Source organism: Lepus europaeus, chromosome 14 (assembly GCF_033115175.1).
Source record: "Lepus europaeus isolate LE1 chromosome 14, mLepTim1.pri, whole genome shotgun sequence".
Classification (NCBI taxonomy): Eukaryota; Metazoa; Chordata; class Mammalia; order Lagomorpha; family Leporidae; genus Lepus; species Lepus europaeus.
In genome coordinates this window covers 94,083,884-94,100,144 of record NC_084840.1, presented here as the reverse complement: position 1 = coordinate 94,100,144, position 16,261 = coordinate 94,083,884, and the positions used below count along the sequence as shown (strand labels likewise).

At 47.6% G+C, this 16,261-nt stretch overlaps 1 long non-coding RNA gene across 4 annotated transcripts in view; it reads right to left on the bottom strand.

Annotated features, from left to right (window-relative positions):
• The window catches only part of LOC133773648 (uncharacterized), a 74,735-nt gene that overhangs the window by 23,476 nt on the left and 34,998 nt on the right, over window positions 1-16,261 (bottom strand). The window contains exon 1 of one of the 4 annotated variants that reach the window (XR_009867950.1): window positions 8,211-8,268. The exons of the other annotated variants lie outside the window; for them this stretch is intronic. This is a non-coding gene — a long non-coding RNA (uncharacterized LOC133773648). Of the gene's footprint in view, window positions 1-8,210; window positions 8,269-16,261 lie in introns of those variants that run through there. 4 annotated transcript variants of the gene reach the window in all.

The window sequence follows — 16,261 nt, the reverse complement described above, 5'->3', positions numbered from 1 at the left end:
TAAATGGGGTCCCAAAGAGGAGGCAACCAATCAGTTGAAGCCCAGTGGGTCAGAGGCCACCAATGGCCTCTTCATGCAGGGTTCTGCAGCAGCCGGTGCCCCGTCAGGGAACAGGATCCACACTCGGAACTTGGCACTGGGAACATCTGATGTGAAAGCTGCTCCTTGATAACCAGGGTTTGACTACTAACGGGAGTAAGGAGAGCCCAACACCACAGCCACCTCGTCTAAGGCAGAGAGCCAGGGCCAGAGCCAGAGCCAGACAAGGGTACCATGGAGGGAAGAAACCAGAAACAGCTCCACTCCATGGCTAATCACCTCGTCCAACAGGCCGCACCTGTAGCCCACTGGATGCTGGAGACTTTTGTAGAAATGCCACAGGCCAGAGCTGGCTGGCAGGAACTGCCCATGGCAGCACTGGTGGAGTTCACTGGGAAGGCTCGCCCTGTGGGTGGTCTCCCTTGTCCCCCTGGCCGGAGAGCCACTGCTCACGAGGAAGCCACCTCCTGGAGGCCATGGCCCTCAAGTCTGGCCAGCGTGGGAGGGACAGTGCAGGGTCCATCTCCAGTAGCACGAGGCAGGGCACAGGACAGACAGATCTGGAGCTCAGGCACAGGTAACTGATGTGGGTTCACCGTAGGGGAAATGAAGACACAACTCAGAGAGTGTCCTGAGTCCATTAAGGTCATACTTACGACCTCTGACAAAGGATATTGGCACTAACTGGTCGAATATTGTGGGCACAGTGGCTCTTTGCAATGAGTCTACTTCTAAGCCAGGAACTGCAAGATTGCCCTTCTCCAAACCCTTCAAAGAAATGCCATGCACTGGATCCCATTTTTTCGACAGGCTAACCTGAGACTCTCACTAGCGTTTCATGCCTGTTACCGGTAGCTTCCGAGAGCTGAAGCTGGGCTGGGCAAAGGGAGGCCGGGAGTAAATGCTGACCACAGGGGCGTGCTAACCCCACTTGAATCCTTTACAATTTAATCAACAGCTATTTGGAATTGTAGGCCTGACTGAACCAATGGACTCTGGTTGCTGCTGCAAGTTGATTTTATCTCCTCACCAGACAACACTGCCAGGGATTAGTGGAGTGACATTGAGAAATCTTTTTCAGTGAGATATTGAAGAATAGAAATGGATCAACCAGGATCGCAAAGGACTTAATCATTGGAACTGCTTTGGTCTCTTTCTACCCCCGCAACGTGGTGAGTCTACGTTTGATGGATCCGGCTGCACACGGGATTGCTGCCTGACCAGCAGACGCCCCCACAGCTGAAGTAGCACTGGGGAGGTCACATCTGCAGCATTTATCAGCTCCAGGACCTGCAATCTTCCACTGCCCTGGCCTGTTGAAGATTTTATCTATTTGAGAGGTAGAGTTACAGACAGAGGTTCACTCTGCAAATGGCCACAACAGCCAGGAACCAGGAGCCAGGAGCTTCTCCTGGGTTTCCCACATGGGTGTAGGAGCCCAAGCACTTGGGCCATCTTCCACTGCTTTCGCAGGCACATTAGCAGGGAGCTGGATTGGAAGAGGAGCAGCTGGGACTTGAACCGGCACCCATATGGAATGCCGGTGCCACAGGCAGAGGCTTAGCCTACTATGCCACAGCAACAGCCCTTGTAAGTTTCTTTTCTTGAACTAAGTTAGTTAATCTTCTTGGGGCCCAGTTCTATGATTAAGGTCAAGGGTGAAGTTTACATAGAGGAAAGAGAGGCTGCCCATGCCATCTGATCATGAGAGCCCTACGCTAGGGGCCTGGGTTGTGTGACACAAATGTTCCCTGCAAGACACATTCCAGCGACAGCAATGATCTGTGCACGCTTGATACCAGGGGCTGGGCTCATGCAGAAGATAGCACCGACTACGCCTGACATTTAGTCGTGTGTGTGCGTGTGTGTGTGTGTGAGTGGCACACTGGGTCCTACCCCTGGAATGATTGGAAATGAGTAAAATAAATCCTACATCCCAGTTCTAGATCATCATCTACTCTGTAGTTCTGTGACTTCCAGCAGAGCACTCACCAAACCCAGCCTCTTTACTCCTGAAATAACGCTGGTAAGGGCTGAGTTGTGTGCACAAAATGAGGCTGTCCCAGAGCGGAGTCGCATCAGTGCCTATTATCATCAGGAAGGCACACCGAACGAGATGATGTCATCAAGCAGAAGTTCTCGCCTGCTGGCCAGCCCTAATTATACTCACCTTTGAAAAGAACTGTGTCTAAATGAGCAGGACAGGAAAACCTTCAGCTACATAGTTGGCCTGGAATAAAGGCAATCTGCAAATGAAGCCACACCGCAGCTCGTCCACTCGTGCCTGTGTGTTCTGCATTCTAACCTGCAGAACGCACTGACTTCCGGAGCCACCAGCAAGGAGGCCAAGTGCCCGGCTCCTCTAGCATGTGACAGCTGCGGGTGGAGGGACGGCGAAGGCTCTGTTTTTAGTTGTTAGTCAAAAAACAAAAATCAGACCTTCCTGTGGGAGTGATCTATTCTGAGTCATGCAGCACCATCAGGCCGGAACGACACATCTCTGCGTTTGTTACCTGTGAGATAAAGATGCACGCGGGGTTGTGATTCCTCTCCCCTGGAGCATGCAGCCTGTGGCACTGGGGAGATGGGTGGGGCGCACATGAGCTGAGCAGTGGACTTTTTGATTCAGTGGCCAAAGAGTGGGGGGAGCCTTTAACAACCCAGTAGAGGGGCTGGCATTGTGGTGCAGCAGGTTAAGCCCCTGCCTGCGATGCCATCATCCCACAGTTCATGTCCTGGGTGCTCCACTTCCAATCCAGCTTCTTGCTAATGTGCCTAGGGAAAGCAGTAGAAGATGGCCCAAGTGCTTGGCCCCCTGCCTCCCAAGTGGGAGACCCAGATGGAGTTCCAGGCTCCTGGCTACAGCCTGGCCCAGCCCTGGCATATGTGGCCATTTGGGGAGTGAACCAGCAGATGGAGAATCTATTTCTCTCCCTCTCTCTCTCGCTGTCTCTGTAACTTTGTCTTTCAAATAAATAAATCTTTAAAGATCCAGTAGGAATCAGGAATTAAAGATTATTTAAATCCAAGGCAAGGAAAAAAAGTAAGTCACTGCTGTAAATATTATTCAAGAAATTACTGATAATCATCCAAGGTTTCTGCAGAACCCGAGCTGATGAGTGTGTGATACTGACTTAAACACATGAGGAATGCATGGTTACTCCACGAACTAGAATTCACTCACACCCAGACATGATGGACCCACACTCATTCTTAAAGTAAGATCCCCAAAAGCCATAGAGTTTGATCAACTGGATGCAAGTCAGCCAGTTGGAGGTGCAAAGAATCTACAATGCACAGAGCAGAAATATTCAGACTGTCCATGGTTAAAGTCTGGATTTTCCACTCAGGGGCGAGAGAAGCGCCCAAGCACCGCAGGCTCATGGAATGCAGGGGTCGGGGACTGAGAGCTGGAAGGGGCTGGGGAACTTGTCTGTTCCGACCCACTCACTCTCGGGAGGAGGCAGAGCGAAGTGCTTGCCCAGCAACCCTCAGCTGGCTGGTGACACAGCATAGCTAGAACTTGGCTCTCCTGGCCTTTGCCTGGGGATCTTTCCACTTGACTAGCATTGAGACTCTTCTCAGGCAAAATTCTAGAATAGATGATGAAACAGATGGCTTGGGAGCATTTAGAAAAGAAAGCAATCATTAGCAGCCAGCATGGGTTCAGTTGGAACAGACATGCCAGGCTAATCTCATTTCCTTGTTGATGCAGTTGCAAAAAATGTACAAGAATGTAGTACGCCAAAGTGCAGAATGCAGGCAAGCTCTCGTTACTCAGCTAATGGTCATAGCCAACGTAGCTCAGTCTATATACTTCTTCTTGTACCCCTGGACTATGATCTTTTAAGAACCCTGTGGTCCTCCACCTCTCTGTCTAAGACTGGGACCATCCAGGAGAAAGCCATTCTCATTTAATAACCTTTGTACAGCTGAGATCACTGACTTTTTCCCAACTGGAGGTAGAAGATTTGTACAACTGTAGAAACTGTTTTGGTTGTGAATTCTAAATACCGGAGAGAAGACAAGTGGACACGTGTTCTCAGTGGGAAGATGGGTGATTTTTCTAGTGCTACCGGGCAGGTGGTATGCATCCCCCAAGAGCTCCAGGATGGAAGATACCATATCCAGGTGGCACATGTACAGATAAACATTTGACAATTTGTAGTGAAATCAAATAATCCAATTTTGGGGAGCTGGGTTGTGTATAGCAGGTTAAGCTGCCACCTGTGATGCCGATATCCCACATGAGTGTCGGTTCAAGTCCTAGTTGCTCTGCTTCCAATCCAGCTCCTTGCTAATATGCCCAGAAAAACAGCCAAAGATGACCCAAATGTGTGAGTCCCTGCCACCCACATAAGAGACCCAGGTGGAATTCCACGCTTCTCCTGGCTTCAGCCTAGCCAAGCCTTGGCCATTGTGGCTGTTGGGGAGTGAACCAGCAGATAAAATCAATCAATCTCTCTCTCTCTCTCTCTCTCTCTCTCTCTCTCTTTCTCTCTCTGCCTTTTCAATAAATAAAACATTTTTTTAAAAAAATCAGATTTTTCCATTAATTATCAGGCTATGTGATATGGAAATAAGAAGTGGATGAACTTCGAGGAGATTTTGAAAACTTTGCAATAGGAGAAGGGGTTTTAATCTATTTAAGTCTTTGTCAAATCTCTACATGGAGCTGAGCTTACTTAATAACCTTGCCTGCTGTTAGCATGCCAGAGGACAACAAAACTGCCAGGAATACCAACAGGATACACCATGCATCTTGGTCTGTGCAATACACTGCCAAAGGCTTGCATGGTCTCCTCCGCAAGCAGTGGGACCAGGCTGTAGGGCACAGCATGTCTTGATGAACAGCTCTAGCACTGTCCAGAAGTTGACCACTGTGCTCTGATCCATGCTCTGTTATGTTCAATTGATGACCTGGATAAAATCATCATATTATGTGCTAATCAAAATAATAACCAAAAATCTAAGATTGATTTACATTTCTAGCAATAAAAATTATGCAAAGATAGTACAACCCCAGAAGAGAGTGGGCCCCCACTGCTACAAGTGGCAAAATAGAGACTGGATAAAGCTTGGTGGAGACCCAGCCAAGGAAACTGAAATCATCTGTGAGGCTATGGGCTCAATAATCTTCTACAGTTCTTTCTGGTTGATGATTCCATTATTCTAAACTGTAGGACCCTGAAAATATCTGTAATGCAAATGCCTACCACTTACTAATGGCCGGGGAAGGGACTGCTTGCTTATCATGCTCTCCTGTTTGTGCTCATCCAAGGTGACACACGCCATATGCGTCTCACATGCTCCAGACTTGGAGGAGACGCTCAGAGGAGACCGGCTGACGACGGGGAGCCTCTAGGTCAGAAGGCGAGAGCGGCTCCCAAGCAGATGCCAAACCTGTATTTGTGTGACAGTGTTGGCACTGCCCAAGGAGACCACAGGAGAACAGGATCTGTTTAGTCTGATTCCCTAGTGTAGAGGAAATATTAAAGGCAGATACTGGGTCTAGAATACAATTCCATTATACATTGATGAAATCATAATGAGATGTTTTCCAATTATTGCAAAAAACGCATTTATTTAAAAGGCAGAGTAATGGGGGGACAGGAATAAGAGACAGAGATAGTGACAGCAATAGAGATAGAGATCTTCCATCCACTGATTCACTCCCCAGATGCCCACGATAGTTAGGGTCGGGCCAGGTCGAAGCCAGGAGCCAGGAACTAATCTGGATCTCCCATTGGGTGGCTTAATACTCAAGCCATCACCAGCTGCCTTCCCAGGTGCATTAGCAGGAAGTTGGATCAGAAACAGAGTAATCAAGACAGAACCTGGCACTGCAATGTGGGATGGTGCCATCAAAAGTGGTGGCTTAACCCGCTGCGTCACAATGCCTGCCCCTGAATTTTTTTTAAATGGAAATCTCCAGGGCCCCTTTAAACAAATGACCTCATGGAAAATGGAATTAATGTATCAATTTATTGGTGCAAAAAACGTTGAAATCCATGCATAGATTTTTGGCATAATATGCATTTATTACAAAGACCCTGAATAGCCAGAATTCGTTCTCTCTCTCTCTCTTTCTCTCTCTCTGTCTTTCTATCTCCCTCTCCCTCTCCCTCCCTCCCTGTACCCCTACAGATCAGGAAAGGAATCCAAATGTGTATGGATCCACAGATGTCCATGTGGGGTCTCAGATGGTCTCGACCACTCAGAAATTATTAAACATCTGCAATATTCCCACCATTTTCCAGTATTCGAAGTAATACAAAAAAATAGAGGATATTATCCCCACAACCTATAATCCCCTGGTCTGTGATAGAAGGAATGCACGTAACTCATAGGCTGGCGTCCGTTACACAGGAGTGGTGGGCCAGGAGCTGCAAGAACCAGGTTCTGTGCGGGTCCCAGGCATTCAGAGCTGTGGATTCTTATCTGAGCCTCACATTCTCCATGGATCCCATTCTCAGTGGAAATATTCTTTTTAAAATTTATTTATTTATTTATTTATTTATTTATTTGAAAGGCAGAGTGACAGAGGCAGAGGGAGAGAGAAGGAGGGGAGAGGGAGAGGGAGAGGGAGAGGGAGAGGGAGAAAGAGAGGGAAAGAGAGAGAGAGAGAGAGAGAGAGAGAGAGGGGAGAGAGGTGTCTTCCATCTGCTGGTTCACTCCCCAAATGGCTGCAAAAGCCAGAGCTGTGCCAATCTGAAGCCAGGAGCCAGGAGCTTCTTCCAGGTCTCCCATGTGGGTGCAGGGGCCCAAACATTTGGGCCATCTTCCACTGCTTTCCCAGCACATTAGCAAGGAGCTGGATTGGAAGAGGAGCAGCCAGGACATGAATTGGTGCCCATATGGGATGCCAGCACTGCAGGCAGTAGCTTGACCCACTATGCAACAGCGCTGGCCCCTGGAAATATTCTTGAAGACTGGGTCTCTAAGCCAAACCCTGCAGGATGGGAAGGATTTAGGCTTATGAAGGGGTTTTCAGGCAGACCCAGAAGCAGGTGCAGGCATCTTCAGGGAGAGCAGAATTTGGAGTTATTCTTAAGGAACTCAGAGGAGCTGGTGTGGTCGGGGAGGGAGTGGAGGATGGGACAGAGCAGTCAGACAGAGCCAGATCATGGAGGATCTTTGTCCCATGGTAAGTGTTTTTCCCCAGAGCACTCAGAAAAATAATAAAGGATTTATTCAAGGCAGAGCCATGCCGGGCATTGTAACCTTTAAAGCTTGCTCACGCTGTTAATACCAAGAACAGACCGCAGAAGTAGCAGGAGTGGAGTGAGAAGACCACGTAGCCTGAGGCAGCTGAAGCTGCCCGGGAAAGAAAGATGGCAGTTCTAAAAAGGGCAGAGGGGAGACGTGGAGGATGGAGCCAGATCTAGGGGAGACTTGCAGCTCATGGCTGAGGTGGTCCTTGATGGCTAATCCCACAGGGTCTGAAGATCTGCACAAACACAGACCACCCTGTTCGGTCAGGGCTACAGAAGGCTACTCTGGGTAGGCAGATATGCTCGATTTACTCCCAAATGGAAGTAAAAAAGCAAAAAAGCTTGCGGAAAGTAGAATTAGAAGATACTGCTCACGTAAGCTCCCGCGGACACACGTTTGCCCACCAGGCCGCTGGAGGCTCTCACGGGTCCCCTCTGTGGGCAGGTTATGAAATCATTGATAAAAATCACTGCTCAAGTTGCGTCTCTCTGTAACCCATGCCCACTTTGCAGTCAGCCTGGAGCCTCTCCTCAGGGCGAAGCTGTCTTTCTCTACCTGGACAACCTCCTGAGGCTACTGGTGCTGTGCTGGCTCCACTGCCCTCCCCAGGGCAGCCTCCTACCACATCCGGGAGAGCTTGTCTAGTTCGACAGCCTCAGGACTTGGGGAAAAAAAGGATGCATTCATAAGGCTAAAATAGCCAAGCAGTTTCGGAAGCCCCAAATCAAGCCACTTTTGTGACATGGCACAGAAAAATTAAAGGGCTTATTACCTAAGCGTTTTTCAGCTGCAAGGCAGGGTCTTATTTAGCTATAGCCCAAATCACTGATCTGTAAAGAGCTCAGGGCTACCCTGATTCTGAAAGATGCTATATAAAACTCAGCTATTTTTCCAAGGCTGCTACAGAACCAAAATAAGCCATCAGCAGTCTGTACATTTATCCATACATACTGTACCTTCTCCAACTGAAGACAATTCACACGACAGATTGAATACAATATGCTTGCCCTGAAGATATTATTCCTCAAGCAGAAGTGCTATTGCCTAAAATAAGAAAAGACGAGGCTGTTAACCGAACAGCCGAGCCATTGCCTCCGCATTAGCACCACGATGACTCTTCTAACCTTTCCAATTACAGCGTGATCCAATTGTCTCAGTGTCATGAGAAGATGTGCGGCTGAATCCTTAGATTTGCGGCAGGCTGCAGTCACAAGCCAGGAATGAAGAGCCGCAGTCTAGGGAAAGTGCATTTGGGATTTTCCAGGTCTACTCGGGATCTGTATTTACTCTCTAGATATCGCAAAGTGGAAAGCCGGCACAGTGGATGGAGCCGCCACCTGCGATGCCAGCATCCCATATCATAGCCCTGGTTCATGGCCCTACTGCTCCACTCCTGATGCAGCTCTCCCCGCCAATAGAGTGGAAGATGGCGCAGTGCTTGGGTCCCTGCCACCCACGTGGAAGACCCAAAGGAGCTCTGGGCTCCTGGCTTCCACTTGGACCAGCACCAGCCATTGTGGTCATTTGGGAAGTGAACAAGCAAATGGAAGCTAGATCGCTCGCTCGCTCTCTCTCTTTTTCTCTCTCTTTCCCCCACTTCCTCCTATCACCCTGCCTTTCAAATAAATACATCTTTAAATGAATAAGTCCTTCAAATTGCACAGGTACTTTTTCCTGTGAAGTTGAGAAACATTTTTGAATAATATTACTCAAAGTTGGCAATGTATTATCAGTAACAGCACTATAATTTTCTAGTCATTTTTAAAAGATTTATTTATTAAATGTTTATTTATTTATTTGAAAGTCAGGGTAACAGAGAGAGAGGGAGAGACAGAGACCTCCCATCCTCCAGTTCACTTCCCAAGTGGCTGAAACAGCCAGGGCTGGGCCAGGTCACAGCCAAGAGCCAGAAGCTTCATCTGGATCTTCCAGGTGGGGGCAGGGTTCCAGGTGCTTGGACCATCCTCCGCTGCTTTTCCCATGCCATTAGCAGGGAGCTGGATCAGAAGTAGAGCAGCTGGGACTTGAACCCAGGCCCATATGGAATGCCAGCACTGCAGATGGCGGCTTTACCCACTATATGACAGCATTGGCCCGCTCTAGTCATTTTTAAAAACAATCAGGTCATATGAATATGAAACAGCATCAAGCATCATAGTGTTCTCATAGCTTTATTCTCAACTTATGAAATTGTATCCCAAAAATATTCCTAAAATATGGAAAAATTATATGCACAAAGAACAGTAAAAAAGCAGAATAAACAGTAAAAAAGCAGAGAGAAGTGACTAAATAAGTTATACAACACTCAATATACTGTTATAAACCCTGTTAAAATTATGGTTATAAGAATATATAAAGCGATCAAAAAACTCAACAATAGCAAAGCAAACAACCCAGTCAAGAAGTGGGCAAAGGACTTAAATAGACATTTCTCAAAAAAGGAAATTCAAATGGCCTACAGACACATGTCAAAATGCTCAGGATCATTAGCCTCAGGTAGATGCAAATCAAAACCACAATGAGGTTTCACCTCACCCCAGTTAGAATGGTTCTCATACAGAAATCAACAAACAACAAATGCTGGCAACGATGTGGGGAAAAAGGTACCCTAATCCACTGTTGGTGGGAATGCAAACTGGTAAAGCCACTATGGAAGACAGTTTGGAGATCCCTCAGAAATCTGAATATAGCCCTAGCACATGCCCCAGCCACCCCACTCCTCGGAATTTACCCAAAGGAAATGAAATCAGCAAATAAGAGTCACCTGCACACCCATGTCTATTGCAGCTCAGTTCACAATAGCCAAAACATGGAATCAACCTAAATGCCCATCAACAGAAGACTGGATAAAGAAACTGTGGGACATGTACTCTATGGAATACTACACAGCAGTTAAAAATTAAATCCGGGCATTTACAGCTAAGTGGATGAATCTGGAAAATATCATACTTAGTGAAATAAGCCAGTCCCAAAGGGACAAATATCATATGTTCTCCCTGATCTGTGACAACTAACAGAGCACCTAAAAGAAAACCTGTAGAAGTGAAACAGACACTATGAGAAGTAATTACTTGAACAGCCTTGTCTTACCTGTTGAGGAACTGTTTATTATTTCATTTTATTTTATTTTTTATTCTTTTTTCTTCTCTACTTAATACCACTGGCTGAACTCTTACTTAACATAGAATTAATCATGGATATATTAAGTAAATTGAAAATAGATCCCAGTTAAAAATAAGAGTGGGAATGAGAGAGGGAGGAACTGTATAGATCAGCACACATTCCCACAGACTTACCCCTAAGGGTGAAGCTAAAAACTTTCCATGGGAGTCCAAATCCCATTTAGCTGGGTGGCACTAATCCCATCTGTGATAAAGTGATGATATTAAGTATGGAATTGATCATATAGATAGGACCATAAATCAAAGGGATCACATAAATAAGACCAAGTGCCTGGTAATAACAATAGATAGAAATACAAAGGAGAGAAAGGTCCAACATGGGAAGCAGTCTACACAGCAGACTCATAGAATGACAAACACCCTAAAGAGCACTCTGACCTCAGAATCAGCCCCTAAGGCCTGACTGAAAACACCATGAGAGCATTTCAGGCATGGAAAGCCAAGACACAGTGGCAAAAATGGTTCTGCATGAAAGATCTCTGTGAGTGAGACCCCAGTGGAAAGAAGGGGCCATCAAAGAAGGATGTACTTTTCTCTGAAGGGAGAAGAGAACTTCTACTTTGCATATGGTCCTGTCTAAAAACTGACAGAGTTTGTGAATTCAAAAGGATTCCATAGCCTTGGCAACTCATGTCAAGAGCCTCAGGTGATCACTTACATCATAAATAAGAGTGTCAGTTGTTAAATCAACAATAGGAGTCACTGTGCACTTGCTCCCCATGCTGAACCTCTGTCCTTAATGAGTTGTACTATGAGAATTAACGGTAAAACTTGTCTTCAAACTGTAGTTTATACTTTGTGTGTCTGTGTGGGTACAAATAGTTGAAATCTCTACTTAGTATAGAGTTGGTCTTCTGTATATAAAGTCAATTAAAAACAAATCTTAATGGAAAATGGAATGGGGAAGGGAGTGGGAGGTGGGGTGGGAGTGGGAGGGCAGGAATGGAGGAAGAAGCACTATATCCCTAAAAGCTGCACATATGAAAATTTATATTCATTAAATAAAAACCTTCAAAACTGAAGGCAAAAAATTATGGTTATGAAGACTGTTTAACAGCATAAATGATGGGGCCAGCACTGTAGAACAGCAGGTTAAAGCCCTGGCTTGAAATGCCAGCATCCCATATGGGTGCTGGTTCTAGTCCCAGTTGCTCCTCTTCTGATACAGCTCTCTGCTATGGCCTGGGGAAGCAGTGGAAGATGGCCTGAGTCCTTGGGCCCCTGCACCCAAGTGGGAGACCTAGAAGAAGCTCCTGGCTCCTGGCTTCAGATTGGCACAGCTCTGGCTGTTGCAGTCATCTGGGGCGTGAACCAGTGGATGGAAGACCTCTCTCTCTGCCTCTACCTCTCTCTGTAACTCTGTCTTTCAAATAAAATAAATAAATCTTTAAAAAAAGAGTATAAGTGATGCTTATGATATGTCAAATGATGAATCAAGCCCTATAATTATTTTCACAAATGACTAGCAAAACACAAGAAGAAAATGCCATCATTTGTAGAGTTGACTATCTAGGTTCGAGTTCTTAATCAATGAGACAACAGTAGACAAAGTGTGTGTGCACAGACTTTTCCAAGATCTTGGGTGTCTTATTTAGATGTATATTATTAGAAAGACAGATCCACTTGTAGTAGTATGGGATAAGGGGTTTATCAGAGGGGGTTGTTGGAGGATTTTATAGAATTAGGAATGCTGGTGGAAGAGTCTCTGCAATGCTGTTGACTCCATACATGGTGTTGAACCTGAAGTCACTATAGAATACCCAGACCAGGGGCAGGTGTTGGGCCCAGTGATTAAGTCACCACTTGGGGCACCTACGTCCCACATTAGAATGTCTGGGTGAGTTCTGGCCCCTCTGCTTCCAATTCCAGCTCCCTGCTAATGTGTACCCTGAGAGGCAGCAGGCGATGGTTCCAGTACATGGAACCCTGTCACCCACTTGGGAGACCTGGATGGAGTTCTTAGCTCCTGGCTTCAACCTGACCCATGTTGTGGACATTTGGATAGTGAAGCAGCAGATGGGAGATCTCTCTCTCTCTCTTTCTGCCTTTCAAATAGAACAAAAATAGATTAAACACAAGTATCAGCCAAACCAACCAATGGGGCAAAGCTAAGGAGACAGAAGCAAAGACAAACCAAAGCCCGAGGAGGATCTGAATACGAATCCCCTTGGATTGGGTTTTCTGTCATTTGTGGTCTGATGAGTTTGAACTGATTTTATTCTCAGCATTGTATCTATGAAATATATGAAATCTTAAAAACTAAAAAAATTAAAATTTAAAAAAAAATGTGGATTGGCCTTGGCTTTGGGCTGAGACGGACTGTTCTATGGAGACCCAGCCCTGGCCTATCTAGTAATCGATGCCAGGCAGTTGGGTGATTGACAGCTCACGTCAGTGACCAAACAGCAGGATGTGGGATAAACTGGGGAAAGCAAAAGGGGTCAGTGACCGAGAGGCCTTGGGGAGAAATAAAAAGCAAGTGGCCGGGACTGCGGGCTACTGCCACCTCTGCTTCCTGTGTTTGCAGGGAAGTGAGCACCCTTCTGAACACAGGAACCGTGAGTTGAGACACAGAGTCCTCTGGGCCCTCTGTGATGGGGGACACCACTCAGCTTTGATGCTGGCTCAGCGGCTCACGGAGGAAGAAGCTACTTGGGACCCAAGAGCTGTGCAGCATTCATCAGGTTTGTCCTCACACCCTACTTTTTATTAAAGGGAAAATGAGATTTCAATACAGTAAGCTTAGAGCTGATGAACAATGAAGTTAAAATTACAGGGACTGTGGACTGCCTTGAAGAATAGTCAGGGCCAGCGCCATGGCTCAACAGGCTAATCCTCTGCCTTGCGGTGCCGGCACACCGGGTTCTAGTCCCAGTTGGGGCACCGGATTCTATCCCGGTTGCCCCTCTTCCAGGCCAGCTCTCTGCTGTGGCCCGGGAAGGCAGTGGAGGATGGCCCAGGTCCTTGGGCCCTGCACCCGCATGGGAGACCAGGAGAAGCACCTGGCTCCTGGCTTCGGATCAGCACGGTGTGCCAGCCACAGCGGCCATTGGAGGGTGAACCAACGGCAAAAGGAAGACCTTTCTCTCTGTCTCTCTCTCTCTGTCACTATCCACTCTGCCTGTCAAAAAAAAAAAAAGGAAGAAGAAGAATAGTCGGGCTGGTGACTTCTGTTTGCTCTGCCTTATGACTTTCTTTTTTAAGATGCATTTATTTCTTGAAAGGCAGGGTTACAGAAAGAGAGAAGGACACACATACACACACAAACACAAGGAGAGAGAGAGAGAGAGAGAGAGAGATCTTCCATCTGCTGGTTCACTCCTCAAATGACCACAATGGCCAGGGCTGGGTCAGGTTGAAGCCAGGAGTCAGGAGCTTCATGTGGGTCTCCACTGCTTCAGGCCCATCAGCAGGGAGCTGGATGGGAAGAGGAGCAGACAGGATGCCCACACCAGTGCCCATATGGCGCCCTGCGCTGTGCGACTTCACTGACAGCGGCTGAGGGCCCGATGACCAATGCAGGCAGAACGGACTTCCCAGGAACCCAAGCCACAGCGATGCTCATGAGACGTTCTATCAAGTTGCGCTCACTCTGTCACACCCTGCCTTTAGTGGCTGCTTTTTCATCTGCCCGAGGAGTCTGTTGGGGTACCGTGGCTACCGGTCACCCGCTCTTCTCCACTCCGAGGGATGATCCTGTCGCGTTTGTAGGGATCCCAGAAGGCATTTCCTCGTGAGTAGAAACCTTGGGCGGCTCAGCAGGTGAATTGTCTCCCGATGCATTTCAGGTGAGTGACATGGTGAGGAGCACCAGCCGGTCCCTCTCTGGGGACGGGGATCCTGGCAGGAAAGGGAAAAATAGTGCAGAGGATACACCAGAGGCTGGTGAAATGGAAGAGAACAAGGCCGGGAGGAGGCAGGGGTGGAGGAAGGAGAGAAAGAAGGTATTCGGTGTAACAGAGGAGGGGGAGAAAGAGAAAGCGCAGCATACGGCTCTTGGCTAAAAGACGGGAGGTGACTTTTGTGGTAAAGGAACCAGGGGCGGCCATGGGCTGGGTCCCCATGGGAGCAGGCAGAGCCGGGGGCCGGGCAGGTGACCGCACTGCACTCAGATTCGCTCCACCGCCTCTGCCCAAGCCAGGGCTGGAGGCGGAGAGAAACGCTCCCTGCTCAGGAACGAGGAGCTATTTTTATCAAGTTAAATGAGCCTTGTTCTCTGGTGCAGGTTCTCAGCGCACGAAAGCATTTTCCATCAGATGAGAGACGCACAGGCCACGGGAGCGGTAATGGACTCATAAAACTGGTGTGACGTTTCGGAATCTTTGCTGATGATGAGGTCATCATCCCTCTGCCCCTGGGAAGGCCTCCTGACAAAGGCCCACCTGCCTCCCCAGGGGTTTCCACATCCGGCTGCTCTTGCAGCCTCACGGGGGTCTCCCTCGTCAAGGAGTGTCTGACTCAGAGCGGCCAGGAAGCTCTGTGCTAGGTGCACCTTACTTTAAAAAGTGAAGGGGAAGCTTAACAGAGAGGCAAGATCTCTCCTTTTTTTAAAAAAAAAATTAATTTTATACAAGGGGACTTCAAGAAATTCACTGAAAATGAAAGATCAGTTTGTTTTGATGCAAAACCATTTTGAGCTCCACGCATAGAAGGGTCTCCAAAAGTTCACGGAAATGCAAATTATGAAAACATTATGTATGGATTTCCAAAATTTTTGCACTAAAATAAACTTATCTTTTATTTCCCGTGAGCTTTTGGAAGTACTCTTGTAGTTATTTTACAGGTTATCTATTTGTTTAAAAGAGAGAGGTTAGGGGTGGGGAAAGAGGGAGAGGGAGAGGGAGAGGTGGGGAGGGGAGAAGGAGAGGGAGAATCTCCCATCTGCCCACAGTAGCCATGCTGGGTCAGGCCAGAGCCAGGAGCTGGCGTCTCAATCCACATAGGTGGCAGGGACCAAGCTACTTGAGCCACCAATGCTGTCTCCAAGGGCACGGGTCAGCAGGAAGCTGGAATCAGGAACACAGCCAGGGCTCTAACTCAAGTGCTCTGAGATGTAAATGTGGCATCTGAGACTTAGATCTGAGAAGTGGCATCTTGGCTGCTACACCAAACTCTCCTTAGTTTACAGTTTAATGAGCTGGACAAACACACTCCCTTTACAACCACAAATCCTCGGTAATCCACAAAGATATGGAACATGTACACCACCCAGTGCAAAGCCACTGTTTCCCTCTGCAGGAAGGACTCTCCCAAATTCTGGCCACACACAACCACTGCGAGGTGACCCTATGATAGATCGCTATTGCCTTTTCTAGAATTCTACATAAATAAAGTTATATCACAACTTTAGAGAAACTCAGCTTCATTTATTTAATGTTTCTTTTCATCTTACTTAAAAGACATTAAGGGCCGGTGCTGCGGCTCACTAGGCTAATCCTCCGCCTGCGGCGCCGGCACACCAGGTTCTAGTCCCGGTCGGGGCGCCGGATTCTGTTCCAGTTGCCCCTCTTCCAGGCCAGCTCTCTGCTGTGGCCCAGGAAGGCAGTGGAGGATGGCCCAAGTGCTTGGGCCCTGCACCCACATGGGAGACAGGAGAAGCACCTGGCTCCTGGCTTCGGATTGGTGCAGTGCGCTGGCCGTAGCGGCCATTGGGTGGTGAACCAACAGAAGGAAGACCTTTCTCTCTCTGTCTCTGTCTCTCTGTCTCACTGTCTAACTCTGCCTGTCAAAAAAAAAAAAAAAAAAAAGGCATTGAGAGAGAGAATGTTCCATCTGCTGGTTCAGTTTGCAAATATCTACAGCATCCAGGGCTGAGCAGGCTGAAG